Source organism: Phalacrocorax aristotelis, chromosome 1 (assembly GCF_949628215.1).
Source record: "Phalacrocorax aristotelis chromosome 1, bGulAri2.1, whole genome shotgun sequence".
NCBI lineage: Eukaryota > Metazoa > Chordata > Aves > Suliformes > Phalacrocoracidae > Phalacrocorax > Phalacrocorax aristotelis.
In genome coordinates this window covers 190595802-190622479 of record NC_134276.1, presented here as the reverse complement: position 1 = coordinate 190622479, position 26678 = coordinate 190595802, and the positions used below count along the sequence as shown (strand labels likewise).

The following is a 26678-nucleotide window of genomic DNA, read 5'->3' as shown; positions in this document are numbered from 1 at the left end:
TGCACAGTGCCTTACCGGTACTATTAGTAAAATATGGGCTAAATGGGTCTGGGAGAGAAATTATTTTTTTTGTTTCAAATTTTTAGGTACCAGAAAGGGAAAAGTATAGGATGGCAGTAATAGATTCAGGGATCACAATCTGTGTTTCTGAGTTTTATTCCTAAACTGTCATATACCAACTTTATTACTAAGTCTTTCAAAGATGACAATATTTACCAGGACAAAGCCCTTTGATATTCTTAGGTGAAAGGTTTATGTAGCAGGGGAATATTAAAGTAATGACATTTTAACTTATTTCTTTAACAGTGAAAAAAGGAAATGTTCATAGCTTGGGCAGGGAGGGAGCTGACCTCTGTTATCAATAATGTTTGTACTTTCTCGCAAAGGGTATTCCTTAAACAAATTATAAGGAATCATTTCTGGTTCTCAGGGAAAAGGGTGGCAGGATGCTGGAGAGCACAAGGATGCTGAACAAAGCATCCTGATCAGCCATTTCTCATGAAAATCAGTAAGGTGGGAGTCACAACAAGAAACATGCGAGGAGAATGCATTAGATATTGTATCTGCTACCGTGTCATCGGCCAGCCAAGAAGGGAATGACTAGACCATCTCTCCTTTCTCCCCTAAGACTAGGGTTTCCATTTCTTTCCCCTTCGCCACCCTGATCTCCTCCATGATGCTCTTTATATCACTTGCCAGAATTTTCTCTGGCTGGAGGTCCAAGCAGGTTTTCTCATGAAAAAACAAACCCTTTTGTGAACATGTTCTTGTTTGTGGAGCTTTGAATCCATCTCAGCTTTTCAAGTGCCCTAGGCTGTCCCTGTCTAGAGCAGAGCTCAGGTGAAGGGAAGTGCAGGTCCCACAATTTTTTTTTAAGCTTTGCAATGCTGTGAGAATAGCAATGGCATCTTCAGCAGCTTTAAGAGAAAGCAGCTCTGTTTCAGTGTCTGAGGTGGACAGTGACCAAGTGGTTTATCTCTGCTGGTTTTGCTCCTGTATAACTTTTTGCCATATTGGATGTCTTTCTTGCTTGGTGAGATCAGAGGCACTATTAACGTTTTTCAGTATTGTTACTAAAAATTGTGAGCTGCTGTTTGAACTTCAGCCCCCTTGCTTTTGGTTTTGTGCAATGCACCAAAAACTTAATTGTGAGTGTGAGACCCTTCAAAGGATTTTAGTGTCTTTCAAATAAAGAATAATTAGAAAAGGCAAACATTGTGCTATTTGTAGGTTATCTGTCTTTGCTCATGTATCCCAGTTCTTGCTTCTCATGGAGGGTTAGATGAATCCTTTAATCTACTGTTACACAGAGAATAATACAGCATGAGAGAAAATGGGTGTTTCCTGAAGAGGGCTCAGGGATGTAACTCCCACCTTTGAAAGTATTTGAATGTGAAGATTCAAATATGCCCATAGCATTCACAACAGCTATAAAAACTGGGCTTAAAAGAGACAAAATTACCTCCCTCAAGGGTTTAGCATATAGGCCCTACTTTAAGGAGAAAAAAAAAAAGCCTTAGGGGACTTAGCATAATTTCAAGTTATTCACAATTTGGAGGAAATCATTGCATTACAAGAGCCTATCCTGATTACAGAACTTTTTAATCTCAATCCAAGATAAACATGTCTTCAACACCACATAAACCTGAGTTGCCCTTTTAAATACCCAGAACCTTGATCCATATTCAGGGCTTTTTCTCTCGAGTCTCCCTGCTGTGATGAAAGAGTCATCTCATCTCGTATTAATTTTGTCTTGGTACATGGAATATTACTATGCTATAGCTTTTGGGGCAAGTTTTCTTGTATATTACTGAGAATTTTAAAGCTGTTAATGTAATAGCTAAACTTTCCACCCCAGTTCCAAAAAACATGTTTTGTTTGTGAGGAGAACGTGGTCTTATGCAAACTTTGCCCTGAGCAATTGTCTTTAACAGCCATCGAAAGTCAAATATAGAACCAAATTTCTAGTAGTTCCTTAAGAGGCGAACCTTGCCCCCACCCTTCATGGGAAGGGAAGCAGGATCTGTGAAACCCCTGGGTGCTTGCTTCCCTCGGCGTTACTGACCTCCAGCAGGCTGGTCACATCTGACACCCGCAGAATGGGTAAAGAACTAGGGTGAGTACGGGGACAGGCAAGTACCTGCCTCCAGGGATCATTCTGCTTCTTGGTAGTGGGGACAACAACTGGCAGGGTCTAACCTGTGTTCAGGGACTGCAGAAGAGGGTGCATGGCCTCGCAGCAGTGGTGCAGCCCTGGGAAGAGCCTGAGCGCCCATCCCAGCCTGGCAGCCTGCACCCTGCTTCCCGGTGGGAGCGTGTGAGAGCAGCAACTGCACAACAGGGCTTAACTGTGTAGTCATTAATAATCGATTTTAATGCTTGTATTTTAACTGCTATTTTAACTGCCATTGAACTTGCAGTGTATTTTTGTGGCAGGAACTGGTTGGTTAAAAAGATATTTTCAATGCCATCTGGATTTGGACTGCATTACAATTAGACTATTGTACTTCTATAGCCATAGCATTGCACCATAGCTAACCGGGTTTAAGTTAGACCATTGACTTAATAAACTGCTTTCTGAGGAGACAAGAAGATTTAATTTCCCAGTTGTATAAAATTAAATTTTTTGTACTATATAAAATGGTACATGCTCTTTACTGCTTATTTACACAAAGCTTCTGTAGTTCAGTGGAAGTTTTTCTGACAAACGCAGAGCATGACTGTATTCAAAAAATATTTACATCACATCATCTTTTTCCATTATGTAGTTTACCCCTTCCCCTCTTCCATTTTATTTTTAATTATGAAATAATGTTTAGAACTATGGGGACTTTAACAATCATGTATGTACAGATGTTAAGTCCATGTATATGGATATATAGGCAGCTATATTTATTCACGATTAAACTCTCTACCATAAAAACTTGATTCTAAATATAGATGATTTGTCCTCAAGGGAAAGGAAAATAAAAACCACTGATCTAAGGGAAAAAACAATAACGCCTCTCTGTCTCTCAAACCTATAATTACTATTTGGTATCTAAAGAATTTAATCGTACTTGGTTTTTTTCCTCCACGGTCATGGACGAATCTTTCAAATTTAGATGTCCAAAATATAGATGAATTTTCAAAGCCTGAAAGTGATTTAAGAGCATGGTCTACAATAAGATCAGTGGGGACTGGCATTGTTGAGTCACTTTTGTGGTTCTCTCAAGAATATCCTGAATTTATAATTTCACATCGAAGTCAATATGCTCCCTGCAGTGCTGAGGGGAGCAATTGACTTTTAGAGAGCTATACACAAATGTATTCTGGTACTACTGTGGCAACTGATAGGACTGAGTACTAATTTAGATAGCTAATTTTAAATCAAGGTAAATTTTAAAAATCCATACTTATATATCCCAAGTCATATTATAAAGCTGCTCCTATTAGCTCCTCTTATCTGCGTTGTTCTAGAAGTTTGGCATCTGGGCTAAGCCAGTTGTCTTTTGTGGAGAAGCAAGATCTAACACAGAGCCTGTTTTAGACATAGTGAGGACACAACTCCCTAATTTAATCCAAAACAACTATTCTGGAACCGACATGCATTTATATGGAAGAAACATAGCAAAAACTAATGGTAACAACATTAGATTTGAAGACATTCTTTTCTCTTGATATTGACATCCTGCATGCCCCTCAACCTCAAGAATGCCCAACACCTTTGCTGAGTGGGAGAAGACAAATGTGACCACCAGCCTTGGGGAATAACACTTGCTTACTAGACGTGCACTTAAGTGCTCTGCTCCCGGATAGCTGGTCGTGTTGGATGAATGCAGGTGTGAGGGTGTACACAGTTTTAAATGCAAATGCATTTAGGAAAATCAAGGTGCAAATTAGAAGTTTCTAAACCAGGTCAGTGAAAGGCAAGTTTTCCCTTGAGCTGTGCCTTGCCCTGGTGTGCCGTGTTTTTTCCAACAGTCTAAGTTGCTTCACCTTTATGGAGTTGTACTGCCAGTGCACAAGACTGTAAATTTTCCCTAGCAGTTGTCTTCCCTGCACCAGAAGAGAAAGAGAGCATCTCTTTTGCACATCCTTTTGCACAAAGGCATAGGAAGGTTTTGTCACCAGAGTGCTGCAAAGCCACCTTGAAGCAGTAAGTGGTGAGCAAGTGGGAAGAGGCCCAGGATTTTTTTCACAGTCATTCTGTTACATTTGGAGGCTTCTTGGGACTGCACCAATATGTTGCCCTTCTAGACAATAGGTAATCTGGTCTGAGCAATGTCGTGGTCACATCTGCCTGTAACTAGCCTTGTTCCAATGGGACAAATTCTGCTGAGTCGTGAAAGCAGAGGAAGCAGCAGAAGGCTGCAGGCTGTTGTCAGCACAAGACTGGGAACCGGACAAACTCTTTCCTGCAAGTGATAATTATACGTGGTTCAGTAAAGGAGTGCTTGCAAAACCAGGCACAGAGAAGTGCAAAATGACCTCACTGGTCAACCAGCCATACCTATTGGGATCAACTTTTCATTTTGGCAGAGACTATATAGGTGTGTTCAAAACCTGTTGGTTTGATGTTTCTTTCAGGAAAAAATTAAGTGTAGTTTAAGGGGAAGCTGCTTCTCAAATCTCAGGCTACACGTCGTAGGAAATACTTGTTGTTTTCCTCAGTTTCACAGGATGTTTCAAAGCCTCCTTTCTTCAGAGGGTGTTCAATCCAACTGCCCACCTTTGCATGAGTGGAATCCCACTCTTCACCTCCCGGCATGGCTGGATGTGCTGCAAAGGCTTTAGGAGATGAAGTGAGATATTGCAGCAGAAAATAATTTTCCCCTTTTTTGGGTGTTTAAAGAGTTGTGACTTTGAAATGAAGAGTAAATCTGCTCAACTAAAGCAAATCCGACCAAATTCAGACAAAACTTTACTTAGGGTTGTATTAAATGTCTAAATGGTCACACAGGCTGTATTAGAGAGACTTTATGTGCTCTCATGTCTGTGTCCAGAAGTTGGATGTCTTAGCCTGAGTTACTGATGCCAGGTTGCCTTCATAACAAACGGGGTAGGGGAGAGAACTCAGGAAACCTCTGTTCAGACCTCAGTTAGCTGTCTACAGCTGGTCAAACAAATCATCTCCTGGAGATTTCTCTCCAGTGAGAGGATCATCTCAGGTAGCAATGTCTAACTTTGAAGTGTCTAAACTTGGGCAAGATGAATCCCATCAGGTAAAAATACATGGCAAGATATAGGGCTTGCCTTGAAGAATTTATCGTTTATCTAGGGAAGGCAGGCAAAAGTGCAGCAGAAGGACTGCACAGAGAAGTGCAGGAATTGGCCAAAGTGACCCCGTCACTGCATGGGAATATACCCTTGCTGTCCTGAGACAAAGTATTTCACCATGTACCTTGGATCCATTTTAATCTAGTCTGTTACTAGTTTTGCCATGCTCCTCCGAACTTCCTTGTTAAGCCAGAGTCTTAAGCAATAACTAAAAGCCTGAGGGTGGGGAAGGGGAGAAGGAAGGATGAGAGGAGACTTCTCACGCTTCACAGCCTAATCCGAAAAAGGAAGTGCTGAAAGTTTTGCAAGATAAACAGGCCCTCAGAAAATGTTCAGCCTGTTTTGCAGCCAGTTTCAGAACCAGTTTAATGGATACAGTGACCCAAATGCAGTTCCACTGCAAACCAGTTCAGCAACGGACTCTACTGCAGTTTTTCTCACTTGTACTGATCTGAAAATGGCCAAATAAACAAGGGGATTTTTTTCTGATTATTACATATTAATGATAATGAATAACTGACAATGAAAGTGCTATAAGAGGAAATTCATAATTTATTACACACAGGTTATGGGTTAGAAATGTGTAAATACCTTTCAGATCACTTTGCACTTTTTATCAATTTCCATTGGCTAAATGTAATCAGTATGCCTGATAAGCATGAAATATTCTTCTAATTTTGCTTTTTGCAGAAATGCAGTTGCTTTAGCTGCATCATAGGTGGTATGTGAATGTAAATACAAGGGGTCAGTGGACTATATTGACAGTCCTCAACATTAGATGCGTCCCACACTGGGAAAAAAAGCAGGGAAAGCAGAAACAAAGTGAAAATAGTTTCAAAACCAGGCAATTCACCACCCAACAGAAACATGGATGAGACGGAAGACTCAAAAGATGAGAATTAGGGATGATTTGTAGGACAAAATTAAAAGAAGGATGTCAATAACATTTAAAAACACCAGGATTCCAGATGTTTACTTAAACCTGTGAACCAAGTAAATTTTGCCTTCCTGTTCTAAAATGAGTCTTCTAATTAAAAACTTCAATGTTCTTTTTCATCTTATCTTTCCTCAATCTTCAGTCTCTGGGCTTGACATCTATTTAAAAAAAAAAAAGTCTAAAAATAGGGCAGTGAAATGTAATGACTTTGAGCAATAATGGCATGACTCAGACTACTTTTTCTTAGAGTCCACTGTCAACTCAATGTAAGGGTGGCCTCTGTTCAGTTTTAATTGCTGATGTTAGGCTATCTTTCTTGCAGAACTTTGGTAAAGACAGCTCAATTTTTTGTTGTATAAATTATGATGCCATATAAACTTTAATTAAAGGGATCTAGATACTCAACTACTATATCTCAGGATTTAATGAAATGAGTTATAGCAAGTCATGATCTCAGTCAGTGTGACCAGCATACAAAGATAAGGATGGTCATTTACCTTATTCATGTGGGATAACTCCAAAGCCCTATAATTGACAACATCTGTAGCTCATTGGCATTAATATATTTAATGATGATAAAACAAAGCCTTTCTACTGCAGCATGGGAAAATTTCAAGTTCTGTTTCCATAAATATTGTAGGGGTAAAATAATTCCTGCTGCTGGTATCTGAGTGCTTGAGACCCCACTCAAGGAGGGATATCTTGAGGTGGGTGGTGATAGGTGTGAGGCTCATATCTCAGTATTTAGCTGTTTCCCAGTTTATTTAGGGAACCACAGGCAACTGGGATTGACTCTGCCACATGTGTGCCAAATTCCTCTGGGGTGTTTTCTGCTCCCTCTTGGAGTGGATGATGTTGGGGTTGCTGCTCAGAGCACCCATGAGCTGTTCAGTGGCTGGAGGGAAAGTTACTCTTTCTTAAAAGAATCCTTGAGCAAAGGAGAACCTAAATACTGTCTGTCTCCACTGAAAAGTAAATAATTCTGGAATTACCTGTGGCTCTCGCAGGTAAAGGGAGTGTATATATTACCTTAGCGCCTACAGCTGTTTGATCAGGTTTGTAGCTTCTCATGCTTTATAGTGAAGTCCTTGAAAAAGATGTCCAACCAATTATAAATACCAACAGAAATTTTAGTTTATCTTTATAGTTACTAACATGATAGCAAGTTGAAATACTCCGACTTTTTACCCAAACTGAATTAATAAAATTTATATTTTTCTTTGATGCACATGACTCCCGTTCATTCTGCAAGATGCTCAAAGGGTTAAATTAAAGATGAAATAGAACACAGAAACATGCAGGAGAGCCTCCCTCTCCTTCAAATCATGTTTAAATGATAAAAAGCCTTTCTACAGGGTTAGATCCAAACTGTAGATTTCCTGTTACATTTAATAATGTAACCTCATACATAATGACAACATTTAATTCTTGTAAATTCAGTTTTTGGAATTACCACAGTTATTTATGTCAGAAAATAATTGAAACAATTTTTTTCTCTTTGTTTGAATATTGTTTAAAATTGACTATTTTTATGCACAAACATTTTTCTATCAATTTTTTCCCAGGACTTTAATTTTAAAGATTTTCTTTCATGTTAATTCTATTGACTTCTTTGTTTTTCTCCACTTTCCTATTTCTGAATTCATACCACTACCATTTTATTTTAAATTTTAGCTGAGGAGAAATTATGTTACAGTTTTATGTTAGGGAGCTCTGCCAAGAGTGCGTGACAATGAGGACAATCATAGTTTCATACTTGGAAAATTTAAACAACTTTATGAAATTATATTAAATAAGATAGCTTTAAAGGCATACATATTCATCAGCTATTGAAAGTCTGGGAGTACCCTTGCTTTTTTGCTCCTTTTCGTCAAACAGGTGCAAGGAAAAGTGTCAATGAAATAAAAAATGTCATAGGAACGTTGTTGTTATTTAAGGTTTTTGAACATAACTTTATATGCCTGTGGAATTTATCACTACAGATATGCAGACTTTGTGCAAGTGAGGAATATTCATAAATGAATGTTATGGAACATTAAAGTAAAACATCTTCAGAGAGCTCCTGTTCAGAAGTTCCTACTTCACAATCACTAACTTTCAGCTGGAAGTTGCCAGTCACTAACTTTCAGCTCAGTGAATCCCATTGTTATTTGGATTGTCTGTATGGCTGCCCTCATGATCATATATTTTCCTTTCCTTTTCCTGAATACCTGAAAATGGACACTACTTGAGACAAGTAGATAAATTGGACTATTTTTCCATTATTATGTTATCTTGAGCTGCCTAAGCTGAGCCTGATTCATCCAAAACCCATGGGAACTCAAGGTTAAGTGACCAAAACAAACTCTGACTAGAGATGTATATATACATTTAATTCATGAGACAGGATTAAAACACAGGTCCACAGCGGTGTTTAGGGTATGTTTAGGAATTGGGTTTTACTGGCTACCACAAAAATTATTTAAAGAGTGATCAAACTGGAGCATGGAATAGAGCTTTCTTGTTCAGATGATGGGACGTGACAAACACATTGCTTTTCAAATTACACTAATGCTTCTAGAATATATAATTAGAGTTGGTGGAAGTGATAGTTCAACTACTTCTAGAAAGACCAGAATAATGTAACATGATAAGAACTAATAAATTGCCAAACTCTTGTAATCCTCATAAAAACTAACAGTGGGATTGAGAGTATGCACAAAAGCTCACAAAGCAGGGTAATTCTCATCAGTTTGCATCGAACAGTCATGTTTCTCTTTGCATGATAAAGATCCACACTGACTCCTCTTTCTGCTGACTCTCACATTTCCTTAAAGTACTTGTGTCTGTACAGAACATGAAGCTGCTCCCTGTGTCCAGGACAAAGGAGATTCAGAGAGTGATCCTAACTTTCTTCTGCTATAGTGGCCTTTGTTCTCTGACTTAAATGTCAGTGTTACATTTTGCTGGGTTTTTTAAAGTGTGCATATTTTCAGGTTTAGCAGGATAAAAAAAAATCTAATGAATACTATCATGCAATTCATGTTACAGGTCACTTGCATCTATGAGAGTTAGCATGCTAATTAATTTAATTTTGACAAAGAAATTCAAAGCTCCTTACTCCCCAGGTGCCTGAACAGATGTCTAGGATAGCATAAACATGTATTTAATGCTAGCTTCGTGTGTCATGTCTGCACATGGTCTTTAATGCCTGAGTTAAGATTGTCTTATGTCCAGACTTCCCCCTCTAAGTTGACATTTGGAAACCTAGCTAGAAGTGTTCCTGAGTGTGGCCACTGTCTATGGTATTTTTTACCCAATATAGCTTTCCAAGGTGGTGAATTTCTGTACTTGTAAGTAGTTCATTTGCACTGAGTGTTCTAAAGAAAAAGTGAAACACAACTCTCAAAGGTCATGTGTCTGAATATTTTGCTCCATCCACAAGCTCGGAAGTGGATGAAAAGCTGGACATGAGCCAACAATGTGCACTTGCAGCCCAGAAGACCAACTGTATCCTGGGCTGCATCAAAAGAAGCGTGACCAGCAGGTTGAGGGAGGTGATTCTGCCCCTCTGCTCTGCTCTGGTGAGACCGCACCTGCAGCGCTGTGTCCAGCTCTGGAGCCCTCAGCACAGGAAGGACATGGACCTGTTGGAGCGGGTCCAGAGGAGGCCCACAAAAATGATCTGAGGGATGGAACACCTCTCCTGTGAAGAAAAGCTGTGAGAGTTGGGTTTTTTTAGCTTAGAAAAAAAAGAAGGCTCTGGGGAGACCTTCCTGGGGCCTTTCGATATTTAAAGGGGGCTTATAAGAAAGATGGGGACAGACTTTTTAGTAGGGCCTGTGGTGATAGGACAAGGGGTAATGGTTTTAAACTAAAGGAGGGTAGATTCAGATTATGTTTAAGGAAGAATTTTTTTACAATGAGGGTGGTGAAGCACTGGCACAGGTTGCCCAGAGAGGTTGTGGAGTCCCCATCCCTACAGACATTCAAGGTGAGGTTAGACGGGGCTCTGAGCAACCAGATCTAGTTGAAGATGTCCCTGCTCACTGCAGGGGGGTTGGACTAGATGACCTCTAAAGGTCCCTTCCAACCCAAACCATTCTCTGATTCTATGGTTCTATGATTCTGTGAAGTGATGTCAGGATTGTTATTTCCATGTGTCAGTCAGCGTTCATTAGGGTTGTCAAAGTCGCCCTTGAAGTTTTTGCATCTTATTTTCACTTGGTAGGAATTTAAATAGTGCTTGACCCACCTCAGAGTTTTGACTGCATGAGTAGTTAGTGGCTGTATGTACTTACTTCAGGTGCTTGGGTATGGTTTATTTAGATATGTCTTATGCTCATTAAAGCTGTGTTTCTCAGCTTTTGTATTTGCTGATTATTGACTGATTAGTAGGGCTGACTCCTCTTGCCCTGTTCTAAGAAAGCTTTTGTTGTCTACAGAGTCTAACTGGTGGAAGAGTGGTGAGAGTGAGCAGGGAACTGAGCTCATAGTTTGAAGCACACAAAGAAGGCAGACTTTTGTCTCAGTTTGAGGGGAAGGCTAATTTAGAAGTATCAGTAATCTTAATAGACCTCACTTTTTCATTTCAGGATATTAAAAATACATGTTGAAGCCAATAAGATTAATTAATGTAATAAGATGAGAAACTCAAGTGCATGGAGAGATTTGAGATAAACCACAAGTCTTTTTCTCTGCTTTAAAAGCACTCTGTGTGTTTGCCCATCTATAGGAAGGCATGTATGAGAAACAGAGAGAAATATATACATATGTATTTGTATATTTTATATATTCTTTCTATAAATTGCCATTTAAGATTATTTCAGTTACTCATTCTTTACTGAACAGAAAGATGGGAAGGAGATTTTCTTTTACAGTTGAGTAAAGGTCAGCTGTGTTGACCTGCCCTAAAGCTTGGTCATCTCCCGCTGTGGGATCTGTTATCAGCACCATGGTAGGGCTGGATCTGAAAAGATAGCCTGTACAGGAAGAATATTTATGGAAAAGGTCAGAATAAGAGACAAACCCACCAATAATAATAGGCACTTTGATTTATAGAGAACTGTTTAGTAGACTTCTTTTTTGTGAAATAGAATATTACATAATTATGTCATTGCAATTTAATTCAGTTCATTCAGTCATGAGGAGGAATTCTGATAAGTGCGTAATCTCCAATTAGAAAAAAAATATAAATTAATCTTCTCAATGCTCTAAATGTCTGTCTGTCTGCCTTTTCTCTATGCTCAGGGACAAAGCTCTCATTTGGAAGGGAGGGTGGAGGGGGAAGGGAGTGGCAGGTATCTTCAAGTTAGGCACTGCCTGCTCAGCTGTATGGTATCTACACCTCTTTAGGTATCTGAATTCAGAATTCCCTCATCTAGAAATGAAAACCACCTTTTGCAGGGCAAGTGAGACTGCCAGAGACAGCCTTTTTCATAAATAGCAGCTTATCCACACTGCTTTCTCTAGAATGACAGGAGCTGTTCTTCTAGAGTTCAGCGTGACTCCTTAAGCAGGAGTCACTGTGCCTTTGTATGTTTACCATGCCTCTTAGATACATTTAGAAACTGAATCCCTGTTGATATACTTGTGGTGGGAATGTAAGACTTTGCATAACATTTTGGATCTAAGCCTATTAGTGGACAATATTTTTTGTTGGTCTTGATCTTATTGAGTGTTATTTTTTCAGAATTCCTATGCTGAAAGATGTAGGTCCACAAATGTGCTGTAGTTTTGAAAAACTGGCTACATATATTAACTAGTCCTTAGCCACATAGTCCTATTGTGCAAATGCTGCATAAGATTGTGTGGACTGTAGAGGTAAGCCCTGGTAATTGAATAACTGGTGTTCCAGGTGGAGCCTCAGGTGGGATGCAAGTGTTTGCGGTGTCTGCTTGCCTTCTGCCTACTTCTGTCTCACTTTCATGAGCAATACAATTCACACACAATTTTTTTTTTCTGTTAGAAAAGTTGAACTGTTGGTGCCAGCCTACATAATGGCTGGCTATTATAATGCCTTCTTTTTTTTATTAACAAAAGCACTCTGAATATTCATAAAAAGTTGACATTATTTCATTAGCTGTTGCAGGTGTATGAGTAATCCTACTGGAAAGAGTATCATGATCTTTGCTGGATATCTCCATGAATGTGTCTAAAACATGGTTTCCTACAAGCACGGAAGACCATATAGCAAGGCAATTAATAGGCCCTGAATGTGTATTCCCAGTCTCTCAGTCCTGCTCTCTTTCTTGTTATTTCAGAGCTCTATTTATTATTACTTCTTTCATAAATCTGTGAGATCCTAATAAAGTGCTCCAATAGACATAAATGGGTATTTTTCAAATTTCTCAGCCCTTTTGACTTCCTTAGTTTTAACAAAGAGGTTTTTATATATTGGATTCTTTACCAGTATTACAGAAACAAGACTTTCAGAGTTTATTTCAAAATCAGAGTCGTACTCTGGGAGCTCAAAAATATCTAGTCATGTTCAAAAAGCAGAAAATCTGCCACGTTGTAAAGCTGGTGGTTACAACTATTGGCTGATTGTGCCTCCTGAGCAACCCGTAACTCGCCTGAACTTTTGTTCTGAGTTTGAGAATTGTATAGCATGAGGGGTATCTGATATATCACAGGCTTTTAGGAACAACATGGCTACTGAGTGTCCATGCAGTGCAGCTGCAGGGATCAAGTGGATTGTAGGTGCTGGGCTGCCGAGATGGTAGGAGGTAGGTATAAGTGGCGATGATGGCCTGGAACCCCTTTTCATTCCTTGCTTGTGCTCTACCATGGCTCCTCTCTGCTGCTGTATTGCAATAAATAAATAATAATAAGGTTTAATGGTCAACTTTGGCCTGCTGACATTTTGTAGTATAAATGGGTGGAGAGCTTGTGAAGAGAGAGTTGGGATGTATGAAAATCATCTTGTATTGGGATCACGGAAGAGCTATTAGAAAGAAACGTCCATAAATCTCTGCTGTAGTTAGCATTAATCAGTCTGAAGACCTGATGCATATAAGCAAATGTCCTGATTTTCCCAGGAGCTTCAGTGTTATGCTTTCAGGAATGATAACTACCTTCTGAATTTTGGCCTCCTGACCCAGGAAAGTCTTCTGCTTTCTGGCTATATAGGCATTGCTACCAGCCTCAGATACACTCTCACTCTGTCACACACTATACTGAAAAAGACAGTGCCCGTATTAAAAAGGAAATAAAAATGACACTGTAAATACAAATAATCAGATTTTTTCTAAATTCTGTGCTTTGCAGTAAAACTCCAGCAGCTGAAGTTTATGATTCTGTCCATTATTTCCAAGTCCCTATGCTAATTCTTATCTATTGCTTTTTACCTCCACATGCAGCTGCTTGTGAATTTACAGCCTGCAGATCCACAGAACATGTAAGAGCTGCAAATCGATAGAAAGCAGCTGCTTAGCATCTCTACATCACCTAACACAGAGTAACACACTCACGGTACATCACTGGGGGGTGAAGCAAACATGCAGAGGAAGTATAGTGATGCTGAACTTTTGTTGTCTCTTCCTTGTCCTTCTTGACCAGGGTTCAATGGTTCCAAAAAACATAACTGCTGTAATAAAGATCCAGCAGGAATAACTTGCAAGAACAAAACCCAGAACATTATTTTACGTGTACTCTTCTCATGAAGTAAATGGCCAGATCTCTTCTTACGGAAATTAATTGTTTCCATGTCTGCCTGTATGTTGTCTTGATGTTTACTTCTAAACTCTTGGTATGACACTGGCAGAGACTGGGCTTTAAAAAAAAAAAAGTGTATATATTATATACACACACACACACACACGTAGGCCAGAACTAGGTTCTAATCCCAGCTACATATGAACTCCCAGTTATTTTAGCTGTAAAACTGGTGAGTGGTTATTATCCCCCAAAGTATGAAGCCTTTTTGCCTCTCAATGGCAGTGAGCATTAGTGAAATATTAGGACCAGTCAGTGGACTTGCTGGGACCACAAGTTGTGGTGTCTGGGTCTGGGGTTAGCTGGGACTCGTAGCTGGCTACTACTCCAGGGACTGGGATAGGATCCCTGTCTTCCTAGGTTAGATTCATGATCCATATTTTTTCCTACAGCAGGCTGCAAAAGCCATAAATCTGAACAGAACAGGCAGCTGTGCTCCACACAGGGCTTGGGGTCGAGGTGAGACTGTGTATAATTCACTCAGTTCTGGAGTTTTTCACATGGTGATCGTTCTGCTACTTGTATGAACAAAGCTTTTTAAATGCAAGTTTTAGGGTTAAATAAGAAACAGCGAATTGCATTTTCCTAATAAGTGAAGCCAACTTAGAGATTCTTGAAATACTTTTGGGAAGCAGGGTTGACAGAAAGAAATTTTGTGTACATGCTCCACCATTTCAGAGCAGACTTGTTCTGAGCTACTAGAACTATCTACACCACTTCTTCATCAGGCCAGATCCCAGTATTCTGTTACTCAACTCTCATATAGGTACAAAAGTGGAGAGGAATAAAAAGCCCAAAACAAATAATTTTCTTTTGTGTTGAAGACACTGACTTTAAAAAAATATAAAAGTGTAACTTGTCACCAAGTGTAAGTGGGCTTGGCTGCCTTAGACTCCACTGCAGCTGCATTAATTGACACAACCTGAAGCCCTGGGTCTAAAAATTTTTTTAATATTTCTCTCAGTTTTAAAAGCAAAACCACTGTTCCACTCTTTCTTTTAAAACAAAGAATGCATGTAAAAATGTGTCCTGTAGGTTCATCAGACATACTGTTGAATTTGATAGCCCTATCATTTGTAAGCTACCTATATTGTTACTTTAATGCATTCCCTCACTACTTTGATAAAAGCCTTAAGATGTTGCCACTAGTCCTTTGATGTTTCCTTCTGATGTTACAGTACCTCTTTTTTTTTTCTTTTCCAAAAAAATCTCTTTTGCATAAACATGAGCAGGCAAGACATTTCTGGTTAAGGATAGAAACATCAAGTCTATCAATAAAAGAACAAACCAAGAAAGTATATCCAGACTTCTATATACTCTTGTCAAGCCCTTATAGATGAACAAAATACCCTGCATGGGTGTTTACACTGTAAACACATTAGAGCAAACATTTTTCACTACTTAAAAAAAACCCAAAAACGTAGGCTGCAAACAATTTTCTTGTGATGCAAAAATTCAGTTTCTAATGAGCTGTTACAGGAACTCTGGGAGAAGAGATCTTATATTGGTAAGAAAATACTTGCATATCTAGTTTTGTCCATAAACTACTAGTCTACTAACAGAGATTAACTGGTTATCATACAAGAGAAAAGACTGAGTTTTTATATTTAGGTTCAAACCATATGTCTTACCTTGAAAAATGAAATTGCATAGTCTGTTTTTTTAACTGGGATAAGTAAGAGATGATGATGATGATGATGATGATGATTATTATTAGTAGTAGTAGAAATGTTTCAACTAAAGGTCCCAGTGAAGAGGTGGTGCCATTGTCCCAATAGGACCAAAATAATTCTTGCCCCAAAATTTTTTTCAAAATGAAAAATATATAGTAGTAGTGATAAAAACCTACTATTATTCACATTTATCAAGGAACATAGATTAAATATTTTGCTCAAGACCACATAGGGAAAAAGTAGCAAGGTCAAGGACTGAATTCACAGAACTCCTAAGTGCCAATCCACTGTAATTTAAATTACTGGCAAGTGTTGTGGAAAGAGTGATTTTCCTATGAATGGCATGACTGTTTTGCTGTATTCAGGAAAACCCAGTGTAGTGGAGCCACAACACGGTCTGGTGGTTAAAGAATGTTAATTTAAGCCAAGAAATGCCAGCTTGTCATCTTGCTTCTTCCAAGATATACATGTCCTTTGGCTAGTCAAAATTTTATGATCAATTCTCAGTAACGTAAATAGATATAAAATATGACTTCTTTGTTGCACAACCAAAGTGTGGTATACTCCTTAAGGACTTTTTTCATAGCTCACTAATGCAGGATGCCCTTGACAATTACTGCTTAAAACTTCAGTCCTACAAGGAATCGTCCACGTGAGTATTTCCCTGAAATCAGTGAAAGCCCTTTGTAGGATAAAATAGGAAAAGTGTAGGTAGTTGCAGGATCAGGGTCTAGAAAGGTATTAGCAAGGATAAAGACATTCTTGTACCAATAAGCGGTGATTAAACAAAACCAAACGATCCCCCCACTTTCACCCCCACCCCCAGTGAGATGGAAGTAAGTGGAGACAAAGTAAGCTCCTACTTAGCTAAGGGGAAATTTGGGAATTGGAAATAAGTAGGTTAAATAAAAACTATTTAACCATGGAATCAAAAACTATGCAACCACAAAAATTTCTAGAGGAACAGAAAAATGGAAGGAACCAAATGATTCTTGAGAATTAATATTTAATATTTATTTATTTCTTCACCCTACCTCAAATCAACTACAGCTTTTGTGTCCACCTTCTCTCTTCAATGTGTTGTTAAAGCTACAAAGTTCAAACTCAGGAGGATGGAGACATGACCTTCAATTCCCATTGATCTCTAGTAGAGAAGGTCACAATCCTGGACAGTCACTTGTTCTTCTAATCTGCAATACTTGATAGACTCTATTTTAATACTGGTTGATCTTACTGTATAGCTGTTAAGCAGAATCTGGAATGACCTCTGGAATGATCAGAGTGTGAAAGATCTCTGTATACAGTGGTTTTTATGTAGACGTCTATTTCCTACTGCTGTGCAGGCCACTTCTTACTGTAACCCTCTGTTTTTACCTTCTTACGACCTTTCTCTTTTGCTTACCCTCCACATATTTTCTTCAGAGACAGTGTCCAGACATGAAGCCTACAGGAACAGGACTTAGAATTTTACTGTGGAGCAGTCACTGGTACCACGAATCATTTTAACCTGTCTTGCTTCTATGCAAAGACTTTTTTCCATATCGGTCACACCAAAGAAATCAGTGTCTTATATCAGACCTCCCAGACGCTGGGCTTTAAAGGTAGGTTTAAGAAACTAATATCCATGTTTGTCTCTCTTATAAATACAGACTTATTACTGAAGTCTAAATCCTAGGACTACTGGACACCCCATACACTGAAATTGAGTTCTATATACTGGGATTGAGAGAACTGTTTTCCATGGAGTTTTCTGTGGCTTTTACCAAATCCTCAGCCCAAAAAATTCCCAGGTCACTCACTTCTGAGTATTTGAAGTATGGTTAGTAACCGAATTAGCAGTTGCCCAGGGCTGCTCTTCCATGAGATACCTTTCCTCTACCATCCATGGCAGTTTTTGTACAGTGGACACTCACCTTGCACACTTTGACATAAAATCTATTTCAAATAAGTTTCTGTGTACATTCTCCAAACAGTGAACCTACTACTGGTACTGCCTTCTGGTCTATGAGGGAGGATAGCCTGGGATTTGCTTTAATGAAGCAGTTTAGGCTTTACATTATTTGCCTGCCTATTCACTGCGTGGTCCAAAATTTGCCATCTTGAAGAAAACCCTAGCAATGAAACAACTAGATCTACTTTGGATCCATAAGATGGTCAAAAGCCTGTTTCTTGTTTTGCTGGTAGTCTTTTGTATGATCCCCAGTCCACGCTGGCAAAGGGCTTTCTGGCTGATGTAATCCTGTGGTCTCTTCAGCTCCAGGAGTAACATCAGGACCCTTTGTTCTGTGTAAATACAGCAAGTGAGCTAATCAGGATTTTCTGCATCCAAGCTTGTTTTTATGTTGAACATGTTCTATTTCTTTGTTTTGTTTAATAGTTAAACATACATAACCATAAACATACATAACCACCCAGGACATTTTCTTGTGCCAAACTGGGAACTCCAAACCTTTATGTTTATTATGGCAGCACTGCTTTGTGCTGCTTATTGCCAGGGCCAGTTTTAGACTTGGCACCTAGGTAAACTATCCACTAGAAAACTGGAATAGGATCTAAATTTCTTATTAATATGTTCCAGCATTCTCTGGTTGTTATTGTTTTGTCTACTTCCCAGCTTGTGTAATTGCCTTATCTTGGTTTTCCTTTTCTTCTTCTAAGATTGTTTAGTTTTCATTATGATGACAGACTCATCTTTCTTTTCCTTCACAGTTTTATTCTACCTATTTTCTTGATGAAGGGTTTTATTTTTGCTTTCAAGTATTCTGGCTAGGAATAGAGGGGCATCCAAAATACCTTCTAAGTAGAAACTGAACTTAATGTTCTTTCTGTTGCTTAGTCTTCTGATAGCTTTTTACTGAGCCCTAATTTTTTCTACTTGCATTATCAGCCTAATCTAGCCAGTTGGTCTAACTTTTGTAATTTTTCTTAGTCATAGTGTCTTCCTCTTTTGTAATCATATTAAACCCAGTTCTTGTTTTGCACCTATTCATCCTGAGTCAGCATTTCCTGCTCTTCCCACTACTCTGAACATTGCCTCAAAGCTTTCCAGCAAATAGGAGGATAATGCCATCTGTAAATCTCAAGTGACTTGAGTATTCTCCGTTGATACTGCTATGCTTAGTTTCTCATTCAAGGTTTATGGAGACCTTCGTGCAGGAGAAAAGGGGGGTTGGTGATATAATTGAAAAGGACCTTTTCACTTACCTTGTCAAATGTAAATTTCAACTCAGCTGCACTATAAATGTGTTTGAAGAGAGAAAATCTACAATAATGTAAAGTGTACCTTTGGAAGTGACAACGAAACTTTAATAGTTGGCATGAAAATCTTGCTTCAGGAAATGAAAATGTGGGTTAAATTTAGCTGGGCTGGAAACTCATGGATTAATGTGACAAGCTAAATTCTTCTGATGGCAATCCAACTGTGGGGAGGGACAGCAGGAATTCTGCACTTCAAGTAGTGGGATTTCATAATCTTTAGGGAAGGATACTCTTGCCCATTATAGAGACCATCCTGACTGTAACAGTGAGCTGTGCACTCATGCAGCTGTGGTCAAAGAAGGAGGGACAAGGCAAACAAACAGCTCAGAGACCAGCACGGCTACAGTCTGAGGCTCTGAGGCCACAGTTACCTATACTGTTCTTTTGGTCTGTTTTCTGTAAGAAAGCCTTCCCCAGTCTGGCAAGTATTTATGCATCCGTTAATTCAGTGGAATGGTCCTGAGGCTCACCAATGTAAAGATAAAATCTGGACATGACTGAGAAAAATAAGGGTGTTACCAAAATGTAGCTGGCTTACATGCTCTACATACAGCCAAGGTAGAGGTGATGAGCCCAATTAAATCTCGGTGAACTGTGTTGTTAGTCTACTTTGAAACAGTACTGAGTAAACTGGGACTCTAAACTGGGTTGAGAATAACCCTAGCATTTAATGTTAAAGATAATTAGCTCATTCTAGATTATGATAATAAAAGATTGCAATAGGAAGAGTTCTGCCTCTGTGTTTAGGCTTTGTGGCCTTTTGAATGGCAACACTGATGACAGACTGACAGAACCATTGAAGGAAACTGCTAACATGGCCACATTATGATGATATTGGTTTCTTTCAGCATCAATTCTTCGGTTAATGATGCATTTAAGACACAAATAGGAAGTTTCTTTCCTTAAAAGTGCTGTATCATTTCTTCTTCTTTAACTGAAATTCCAGCCAGAGTTAAGGAAATACCCTTATGAACCACTTCTTCTTTCTCTCCCTCAAACCAACTGGATACACATAATCAGCGACATACATTATTCATGGCCAGATTTGTACTAGTCTTTTCTTGTTTGCCCTGCTGTGTTCGGGTACCTGGGCTCTGGGGTGATGCTGTTTTGTAGAGGTGATAAAACTGATAGAAATCCAGCCACAGCCGGTAGGTAACTATGCTGGCAAACCAGTGTTTCTGCACTTTAACTGTGTGATGAAAATCAGGCTAATCGGTTCTTGCTTTATATAGCATGTGTGACGGAATCAGAGTTTTACCTGCCATCTTCTTAAAGGCAGACCAGAGAGACTAGTGTTTGCCTTCTTTCCATAACATGGCCTACTGATGATGCTGTTAAATGCTAATTAACTCATTTGATAATTAAATAAATGTGTTAATACTAATAAACTCACTTGCTAAATTTTAGCGTTAACATTCACCACACACCACTTTGTTGCAGTACAAACACTGCGACGTGTTTTCCTGCTGAAAGTTCTGTGGCAACACACTGAAGACTCTTTAAAATACTGTTATCATTATTAAATATTCTTACTTTCAACCAAAAATATTAATTTGGGGGGCAGAAAGGTTTCACACAGATACATAGCTATGACAATCATTTTTCTAGGCAATTCTAACTTAACTTATTTTTAACTTGTACATTCCTTTCCACATTAGGACCATTGCATTTGAAATACTTATTCTGTACAATACAGCTTATAATTAATGCTCTTAATAATGACTTACCAGTAGTAATCTTTAATTCCATATTCACACGGAACTCTCATTTAAACTAAGTGGGAGTTTCTCTTGATTAATCCCAGCAAAATCAATCATCTTTTGTTAATTAACATGTTTTTATTTAGCAGATATTGGCTGAAACCTGTGGAATAGTTTGAGCTTACCTTAATATCACTCCTCCAGTTCCTATTCTGTGGTGTCTACTAAGTGCGCAAATGTTTTTTGCACCTGAATTGAAATGGAAATGCTGTAAAGTACAACTCTAACACTGAAGGACATGTACTTGTTTCTGCTGGGCTGCCTTTTGATTCTACTTATGGTGTTTCTACAGCAGTTCTTGTTCTAAAGGTTTTTAAGGCTGATTTCAGAATTCAAGTAATTCTAAAAGGAACTGAATTTTGATCTGTTGTATGTTAGAAACGGTGTTAATATCTTATCTTTTTCTTTTTTTTGGCTAATTGGGTTACTGCTGAATGGAACATGTTGCGAACTAAGATTAGTTTAAATAAACATCAAAAGGCAAGACTGCTTGCTCGGTTCAGTACTGAAAGTACCAATTATGTTATTTTTGTGAGATTTCCAGTCAACTGCAGAGTACAGCAAAACATAAGTGTTTGGAGCCTTGCACTCCGTAAGTGTTCTCTGAACGATTTCTCAGCTTCCCTTCTCCTCTTTAGGGGATATTCTTCGGTGTTATGCTGAAAAGTACCTTTTCAGACTCAAACATGCAAAGCTATAGTTCAGAAAAAACTCCTCAAAATAAATTATACAATTTTAAGTAAAAGTTTATATTCATTATAATTTCTGGTAATATTAGGTGTTTTTTTTCACTTGCAGCTAAGCTCTTTAACTCTTATTTGTAAGAATAGTGGCAAAAAGAATTCCTACGAAATTGTTAAAGACTACATAATTACTACACTGTAAGTCTACTGTTACTAGTCTCAGAACGTAAGTGGAAGTGTATTGCTGAAAGAATATACTGATTTGTAGCTGGTGTTCAGGTACTGAAAGTAATGTTTGCTAGCCCCATGGCTTCAGCATGCCAACCGCATCCTGAAGCACAAAGATCGTCAGACTCATTGACACTTACAGCTGTAAAACATATTTGAACACAAAATGGACCGGGTGGATTTAACAAAAAAAGTTCTTAACAACTGATATGAAACATTTGCCTCTTTTTTCTCATATAGCCGTCCTTGATGCGCCATTCCTGTTTTTGACGGAAACGTCACCTACTGCTGTCAGCTAATGCAATCGCCTCCCTTGTAGGAAAGCACACTGTGTGGCCAGATCCTAAGCTGCCTCAAAATTTTGTTGCTGCCTTGATTTCACAAAAACTGTGTTGTGAAGCTGAACCTAAGAAGCCTACTTTGAAAGCTTCTGCCTTTGCCCTTTTTGTCATTCTGAGGAATGCTTTCTGAGGAAAGCAATAGAGGGCACATTTCTTAGGCTGAAGCTGGTTTTGTCTGTGTCTTCACAGAAGCTATAACCCTTCACAGACTTAAAATAACTTGTCCAAGAGATTAGCTTCCCTGATGTGACTACCTCACCAAACCACCTTATGCCACTGGCTTTGTTTCCTCCATTCTTGCAGTGCATGGGCTGGGGGGTGCATGCCCCGGTACAGTTTGTTTTCAAAACTATGGAGGACTGACACACACAAAAAGGGGTCAGTAACAAGCAGTGCTGTCATCTGGTGGTGAAATTTTTACCACTTTTAACAAACCGATCATGCTTTCCAACCAATGGGTTTCAGTTTTTTTGGGGAAGTTTATGTAGTCCCCTTGGTATACAGTCATGAATCTTTCATATTAGAAATAGGCAAAACTGGTGGTTTTATCCAAAATCACTAAACCTTTTACACTTTATTTTTGAAGAATAATAGAGCACCAGAGGTAAGCTTACTGTGTTCAGGTTCTGTCTTTTTCTTCAACTTGTGCTGCCAAAACATGACTAAGTTACTGGAAAGCACATTAGAAATATTATTATTTGTGTGCAAACACTACTTGTCCAATAGAATGAAGAAGTGAGGACAAAAAAGACACACTCCTCCCTCAGAAATATCACTATACTCAAATGCCAAAGTACTATTTCCTCTGCTTACAATTTTACCATCAGTACCTTTTTCCACATTATATTTGATGTCCATACCATTACATACCAGGAAAATACACTTTTCAGATCCAGCTTCTAGGATTGTTTTGCTGTCTGTAACTGAACAGAAGGGATATTACTGTCATCACTGCAACTCAAATGATACAGTGTCTGCTCACCTGGGAGGCCAGAAAAAATGTGTAGCACACAATGAGAAACTTGTTACTCCATGCTCCCCCTTCACACTTTTTAAGGCTGACTTCTCTCTCTGTTCTTTTAATCTTTAAAGTGAGATACAAGTGAGAAAATGAGAGTTGTCGAACGAAAACAATTAGAAATCAAAGAACAAATCAGAGTCTTTTGAAGCTATTCAGGCATTTACTAACATAGCCATTATACGAGTGATCTTGCTTCTTTTGGTTCACTCATTTTGAAGTTCAGCCACCTGACTTTCTCATCTACTCCTAAAGGTAGTACACATGCCTACTGGTTCTCTCCAATGTTAGACCTGTATTCCAGACTTTGCCTACCAATAGGAAAATAGATTATATGGCTCTTCATAATACAGTCATCTTTTATCTTTTTTCTGAGTGCCTTCATCTTAAGTTAAATAGTTAAGAATGCTGATATTAAAACATAAACTTTGATCTCTGCAAGCATTTTCATTATTGTGATCCCTGTATCAGCCTGTGTTATATCAATCCTCTATTTTGGAGTAGTTTTCTTTTTGATGTACAATATTTGTCAGAAAATCTTGAATCTCTGAATACAGTACATCAATCTAGTTGCAGATTTCCTATGCTGCTATAACTGTAATTTTTATGGAACTCTTTTAGTTGTTGCAGTTGAAAAATACAGAACTTTTAATGCTGCTATTCTGTTTCTTCTGTAAGGACCTAACAAACTGCATTGGTGGAAGTTCATTAGCAGGTGATTTTTAACTAAAAACCAGATGATTGTACTTTTCATATTGAAAACTGATTTTCCTTGAGTATGTGTGTGATACACTCTTCTCCATTTAATAGTGTCTTATTCACTGACCTAATTTGAATGACTTCTGGAGATAGAGACAAGCAGTTAAGTAAAGGTAATAGGACCTAGCTCTTTAAGCATAGCTAGCCATACAAAAAGTTTCTTTCCATTCTTCAAATGCAAGAGTCACATTCACTGTCCTTTAATAATACCAACAATAAAGAGGAACTGGAACAGTAAAGATTTATTATATTCACAGATGTCATGAATCAATGAGAGCATGGACAGGGTCACTGTGCAAAGTCAAAGTGAGGATAGTAGCTGGGGTTTCATAATTTCATTGCAGTCCACTGTTATGCTTGTGTGGCCTATTAGCTATAGTGGTTGGTTTTATTCACAGTTTAGATTTTCAGCTTAAATTCTAACTTAAATCAAAGGGATAGTTTTGTAAAAATACTTCCTGTAGTTTGCTTTGCTTAACTTTATAGGCTGTTTTTATAGTGCAATGTTAAGAACTTGAGTCTTTTCTGCCAGTGAAGACCACAAAGTCATCGAGACTCATTGTTATTTTAAAACATGACAAGCTGGCCTTAAGACCTTAGGGATCCTTTCTTCAGAAGTCAAGCTAGTGATGGATAAGGAGCCATCAGAGCTGTGTGTATCTTAACTGCAGGAGTTCAATTAAGAAGCCAAGAGTGTCTCAGGTATACTGGCGCAAATGGAAGTGCTTGCTTTGATAATGTCTCTGTAGCTGCTCAGTGCAGGTAGTTGGCTTCCCCCAACTCATTTCTGATTGCACAAGGAGGTTAGCACAGAAAAATACCTGAAAGGACTGAGCTCCATCAATGCCCAGTGAGGGCTAGAGAAAGCCACAATAGGGAAATGCTATCAAAATCCCTGCGTCTACACAGGGATTTGACAGGAAATGGCTAGCTCTAAGATCTAGCCTCTAATAGCCACAGCCCTGAGAGCTCTGCTGCCTTTCTCTCCCCGAGACAAATGCTATTCTGCTGCCTATGCTGTGCAGAGAGTTTCCTTACCCAGCACTGGTTTCTGCAAAGTCTTTTCTGCAGTTCTTTTGCTCCCACTTTCTTGTTGGTTTTCATAATGGTTGGCAGTGTGGAGGAGAATTTCCGATTGCTCCCATCCTACCCATATTTATAATTATCAGCTATTTTTAGACATTGAGATACCAAAATACAGAAGCAGTAGTCATTGTTGAAGACATGGCCTTTGTCAAAGAACTTTAAAATTTCTTCTTCAGTCTCTTCACCCTTGAAAGAACATTCATATGTTCCTGATGAATATGATGTCAAAGGTTAAATAAGATGAAAAATAGTGCATTAGAGTCACATGAGAATTTTTTCTTAACTTGAAAGCTACTATAAGGCATCAGCTAAACACAGCTGTGAGTTGCCAGACTGGATGTCTTTTGCTTTGTGTTCTCTCTTCATGCATATTAATGGAGAAGGTCTCATCTAGTCAGATCAAAGTTCCAATAAGAAAAATATTCACATTTAAAAATTAATTACTGTGTTTAGCTTAAGTAATTAATTGACATAATCACACATGCTTTTATAAACTAAACATTAAAGTGAACAGCTACATTATTTGGTGATAGTTTTTAAGATAGAACAGAAGTGTATAATTGCTAAGTTAAATAGAAATTTCATTTTATTATTAAATAATTTCACAAATACGCTTTTCTCAAAAAGTTTAATAGAAAGACCAGGACAAACAAACAACTGATGTTCACTTGTAATAGAAGTTAAAAAGGATTATTTCATCACTAAAAATGCTTTTTTTTCCTAACCCTTAAAATCCATTTGAAAGTCCTCAGAAATAGAGCTAAAATGGTCTGTGTTGTGACTGTGTTTCTTATCTTAAAATGGAATTAGACTCTTTGGGTACTTACAGAACATTTTAATAATTAAAAAGTTCATAATTAGATGCTTATTTTCTGGTACAGTGGCTGAAAAGAACATGAAGCCCCATAACTCAAACTCTTTCAGAGAGGTGTTGTGTTCAGGACTAATGATAAATGATGCAATCCCATCAGGATGAGAAATTTTACTTCAAAAGCTATTAAAAAACCTGGAACAAATTCACTTCTGGCATGAATGGCAAACTGTAATGAAGTCCACTGAGTTCTGCCCAGTATACTATGCCTATATTTAAGCATATTATTTTGTGCAGAAATTTAAACATTTATTAAATTCAGAGTGAATTTTCAACAAAGAAAAAGTTCCTATTACGATAGCCAGTTCTCAGATCCAAAAATCCATAAAATTTAAACACAGAAAGGGCTATTAAACCACTCATTCAATTAGAATTACTGCCAAAATCACAGGCTTTTGTATTCCATTCAGTTATTATCCTAGTGCTCTGCTCTGAGTCCAAGAATGTGTTTGAAAAAAGTGTATCTTGGATTTGGCTAATACATCTCTTCCAGACAGTCATCAACCCTTAATTTGAAGAAAACAGTAGGTAGAGCATTTCCTTTGAGTATTTCACTGTTTATTCACCTAATTTCCAGTATGAGCTTGCCTAACATCAGCTTGTGGCAAGTGGCTGTTGCCATGCTTTCTGTGCTGGCTGAATGACCCTGTCACATTCAGCATCTCCCACAAATTTCACAAATTTCCATTTGGCAATAAGAATATATCTGAATTTCTTTAAACTTTCATTGAAACACCCTTTTCTCAGTCTTCAATTAGTTCTATAGTTCTTTTCTGCATACTTTCAATTTTTTAAACAGTGTTTTAAAAATGTTTAGGGTAGAAATATTTTTTAGGATTCCATTATTGATCTCTCCTGAGCCATAAAGAAAAGCAGAGTAAAGCTAGGCTCTTATTCACTGCTTTTCTTATGACGTTTTCCCTTTCTTGCTATAGCATCACCTGGATAATCCTGCTGAGTTGCTGGTTTGTTACGACACAGAATTCTTTACAAACTCATTGCTTCTAGCGTTTTCTCCATCCAGTTTTCTCCATTGTCACATCCTGTATTTCTTCCTCCAGCATATGTAGGTGTGTATTTGGATGACTAGGACCACATTTTCTTTCA

At 38.3% G+C, this 26678-nt stretch overlaps 1 protein-coding gene across 1 annotated transcript in view; it reads left to right on the top strand.

The window, feature by feature from the left end:
* The first annotated feature begins 2052 nt into the window (after window positions 1-2052).
* Window positions 2053-26678, top strand: part of TFEC (transcription factor EC) — a 70222-nt gene continuing 45596 nt past the window's right edge. Inside the window, exon 1 of the mRNA XM_075081105.1 lies at window positions 2053-2116. The gene's annotated coding sequence lies outside the window, so the exon portion shown is untranslated. The remainder of the gene's footprint in view (window positions 2117-26678) is intronic.